The following is a 5,132-nucleotide window of genomic DNA, read 5'->3' as shown; positions in this document are numbered from 1 at the left end:
TGAGTCCACATGATGGGACTATCCCAGAGCCATGGACCCTAGAAAAACAGCTCCTCAGCTGCCTGTCAAGGGAGCTGGCAGGGAACCTGGCAGGTTTCCAACAGAAACCTGCCTGTATTTCAGTGGAAGTTTGCAGAAATGTCTTGTTGTTATCAAAATATTGCAGTTTTGATGAATCACCATTTTCTGACAAAAACCTGTTTTGTAGGGAAATTACCAACCATCTCTACTCCTGTTAATTTTTTAGACAGATCACTACGAGATAAACTAAGTCTCAGTGTTTCACTGCACACCATTATGTATTTCCTCGAGACGATTTATCTGCAAATAGCAATGCAGAGGGATGATCTTGGTAAAGAAAGGAACATAGTCTACTACAGCGATTCTCAACCTTTTGCTGCCCAGAGCATATAGACAGTTTCTTGCTATGACCTACCCAGATCTCATGATTTTTTGCTGGCAAGCTTTGTCAACCACAAATAATAAGATTATTTTTCAAGGCAAGAGTAACAAGTCCAACATATGGGTCAAATTAATACTGAAAGTTGATGTAATGCAGTTCTTAAATGTATAAGCAAAAACTTGTAGAAATAGATTTTTCTAGAATTAGGCAAACATGACAAAAATTTGTGAATTCAAGATTTATTCATATGAAATATGAATTCCATATGGAATTGTTTTATAATGGGTAAAGATGAATAAATAATATGTTGAACTTTGAACATCTAATGAGAACTTAATCTCTTCTTCAATTTCCTCATTATATTAATTGCTTTTCTAGAGTTTTCTTACTACAGCACCCACTCGTAATTATAGGAAATATGATTGCTTTTTGGATAAAATACAGTCTGTATTATATAGATGTCAATACTCTCTTGATATTCAAAAAGGACCCATTTCTGCAACACCAGAATAAAATGTCTTTGCTTATGAAACTGGCATCAGCAAACATATAAACCCAGCAATGACTCCAAAATTATATCCATTCTAAATGATTTTTTGAGAATAAGGGATGTTATTATAGAGAGACAGAGCATAAGAATGTGAATTTCTTATTGGTTATCTGCTATAAAAAATAGAAAATTATCATATCTTCTATTAAAGGAACATGAATATATGACATGACTGCACTTACCTTTGCTTGTGAATTCTCTTTCTTCCTTCTCTTTCCATGGTAATTTTCAAACTCTGATGCAGATATTTTTGAAGCAATGTTCCACCTTGATCTCTCTGTTTCTTCTCATCAGATTATTAATGACAGGAAAATAGATAAAATAATGAACCAAAAACAAAGAAACAAACAAATACAGATCTTCAATTAACCAGGAACAATCTATTAAACATTTATCATAACAAATTTGCCTTTAGTGTTCCAATATGGAATAAAATTTCAAAACTTTGCAGTCAGTGAAGCATGAAATAGCTTGTCAAAAATCTAGTCTAAAATATGAATCATACAGAAAATATACCCACACTGTGCTTGAAAATGCTGAAAATAAATCTCTTTATAAGAACCAAAATTGCTTTGGATCACACCTCTGATAAAGTTACTTACCCCCTTATAGAAGTTTCTGTAATGGTAAGTGTCCTCTTATGTAACTGTTTGAAAAGAAGAAATTTATTTTGTACGATTTCTCTGAAAGTAGTGCACATTTCCACGAGAAGCCAACCACATAACAGGTAACATGTAACTGCTTTTATTATAAATTAATTAACAGCAAAATGTCAAATCTTCCTTCTTACTTAAGCTACCTTCTTAGGAGACTCAGAGTAACACCCATGGGCAGCAAAAAGTATATGGCCTGCTAAGTTCTTACAAGTAGGCAAAAGTTACTGCCAAAAGGATCAAAATTCCTTTCCTACCCACAACTTACAGACTGAAATGTAAACTCCATATATTCTACTGTACTTGGGGTACAACTCTAGATGTAATTAGAGGGATGAGAAGTTAAATCATAATTTCTACTTGTAATAGTATCTGAAAACATCCTTTTCCTCACCAGCCTTGTGAATTTAGGCCTGTTTAAATTCAGTTATTTCACATTCAAGAGGATGCAAATGAAAAGGGGGCTAATACTTCAGGGGCAAGAATTCTCTTATCAGTGTTGCTGGGTTGGGTTAGGAACTGATATCACTGTAGATATGACTAATGGGTTTATTAAATAATCAGTGCAGTGAAACACGGTGTACCACCATTAATTGGCACTTTTAGCCAGCTAAGTTTGCTTTTGCTGCTTTTGTCTCATGAGTGGCCCACTCCTTCCTTACTGGCTTCCTCTTGCTCTCAACAGGTATCAGTATCAAAACAAAATACTGGAACAGATGTGTGAAGAATAAGAAACAGAAGGGTAACAGATACATCTATCTAAAATGATGTAATCATTATTATAGGACAAAAACAAACTTAAAAAGCCTAAGCTTTGGACAAAAAAGGTTCTCTCTTGTCTTGACAATCCGTAGAAGAAGTGCATATAAGTTCATCAAAGAACGTACTGAAAAAATATAATTTTATAACTAGTGGTTGTTTTTAAAAAGTTACTAAAATCAGAAAATGGGTGAATACATTTGTAAAGGTTTTTAATGGATCACAATTTAGTGAACTAATCAGAACTTCCATCCATATGGAAAAATAACATTAAGAATGTATATTATAGTCATCAGACCATATCTGACAGACTCCAGCACATTTCCTTACTTTCCTCACTTCTGAATCCTTTGCCTCAATTTTCCTACACGTAAAATGGGGTAGTGACGTGCTAATAATATTTTAACAAGGTGCTACCACAAAAATATACCCCCTTAGTCTGTAATAATCCACACTATGCCTGCCATACCTGTAAACAAAGCTGCTTTCACATAAACAAAACAAACCAATGAAGGCGGAAACACCACATATAAACAAACAAACAAGTTAAGTGAACTTGAAGGACACATTTTCTCTTTCTGGAACAATATACTAAGTATATTTACAGTTGAGTGCAGAATTCTATACTTGTGTTAAGTGAAGGAGAGGTTTGCTCTCCAAAAGTTTTTTTTTTTTTCAGGCAAGAGATAAGGGATGATTTAGTAGTATCCACGGAGGGATAACGTATCTTAGTGCTAAAGAAATTGTCCCAACTTTCCTTTCACTTTGGTGGAAGCATTTAACATGGAGTTTCTATGTACCCTCTATAACACATTTGCAGGACAATACATACAGGGGTGTTGTGAAGTAACAAATGACTGTAAAACGCTTTAATGATGAAAAACACTTTGTAAGTGGGATTACTTATCAGCAGTAAATTTTAAAAAGTGCCATATTATCTTGCCATTTGAATTCAAGATTTAATAAATATACTAGATGAGTAAATCTTTTGATGCTGAGTTGTAGTTGTTCCCAATGGAAACACTAGACTCATTAAAAAAACGTTAAAAATTAACAAAAACATTTAATTGCATTTTAGAGTTTGGAACCATGTCGCGGTATATGAATTTGTCATACTGCATTTGGCCTCTGTAACATGATTCCGGAGACTATCTCAGTGAAAATGCACATGCTACTCCAGGAAGTTAGAGCTGAAGAATTTATCTTTGGCCCCAGCTCAACTGAGGTTAATTTTATTACAATTTTAAAAGTAAGCCCTTTGGGGCAGGGATTGTCTCTTCCTGTGTTTATACAACACCTACCATGAGAGGTCCCAGTATTGACTGGGGCCCTTTGGCATTACTACAACACAAATAACACATAATAATAAATAAATAATAATAATAGAGGAGGAAATATTTTGGTCCTCCTGAGCAAGAATTATCTCTGTTTTTTGTAACATAATGCTTTCCCCCATCATTAATATTCATGTTTTAGGCCAGAAGGGAGCAACCATTATAGTCATCTAGTCTGACCTCCTTCATAACACAGGCCACTTACATAATTAATCATGGAGTGTATGATATGTAGCATGGAGGATATGATATGAGCTCAGGAACAAGGAGGCAGTTTTTGTTTTTTTCCCCAAACTTTCAAGATGACGCTAATGAGCAGACATAATGAGGGGCAGAAACACTCTTAAAATTAGTAGATGGAACATTCCAAGAGAATCAAAGGTTCAGAGTTTGAGAACATCAGTGTGTGCACTTTCTGCAAATGATTTGTGTGCTAGATCTGTGGTTCCAAATGACTATGGCAGTTTATTTGGGGGTTCTGGGTGGGGTGTTGGGGCTCATGCATAGCAGGACTACTACTGTGGTGCAAGGGGTACTGAGTGCTGGTTGGGGGATGAGTGGCTGGTGTAGATTGGTGGTGCTGGTTGATGGGGGCTGAGTGTGGAGCTAATGGGGGTTAATACTACTTGCTTGGGAGTATTGGCTGCTGGGTGTTGGGACAGTGATGCAGTGTCTTGTTGGCACTTCTTGCAACCCCAAGAACTTTTCTGCAGCAGTAATACTTCAAGAGGCTGTAAACTGCTGGTGCAGAGGGGAAGAGGGATGAAATTAAGACTGCAGTGAGAATAATTAAGGATGGAGCAAATGGAGCAGAGGGAGGGAGAGAACTAGTAAATTGCTTCTTTCCCCTGCTTCTCACACTTCCACTGAGTGAGTCTTACTGACCTCAGGACTTTACTTATTGCCCCCCTTTACTAGTGAGGAATGGCCCTCTTGCCAATCTTCTGTGGGGCAACCCCACCAGTTGAGAAGTCCTCAACACAGTGACCTGTGTTTCTAGAGCTGCAGGTCAAGGTTCAACTTCCCAGTTTCCACCATGTGTGAATTATGTACTAACTGGATCTGCTATAGACATGCATTTTTCTTACAATTTACCCTCAACTTCACTATCTGTAAAATGCAGGTAAGACATGGTCTGAGGTGGATAAATCTTTCAGCTCTGGCAAAATGAAACACTAAATAGGTGATAAATATTATAGCTGCCCCTTTTCACTCTGAGTGGCTAGTCAAAGTTTGGGGCCTTGGTGATGTTCCTGTTGAGAGCAGGAATCAGTGATAGATATTTCTTAGATGCAGTTTTGTTTATTTACAAAGAACATACAAGAATGCAGGAGGAATCAATAACAAAAGGAGCAGTTTCTTAGCTTACAGCACCAAGCCTTTTTAGCCAACAGACCCAAAAGTGTGCTCGCTCGCTCTCTGTTTTCTCTCTC

This window comes from Malaclemys terrapin, chromosome 1 (assembly GCF_027887155.1).
Source record: "Malaclemys terrapin pileata isolate rMalTer1 chromosome 1, rMalTer1.hap1, whole genome shotgun sequence".
Lineage (NCBI taxonomy): Eukaryota > Metazoa > Chordata > Testudines > Emydidae > Malaclemys > Malaclemys terrapin.
The sequence above is the reverse complement of the archived record's forward strand: the minus strand, read 5'-3'. Positions refer to the sequence as shown.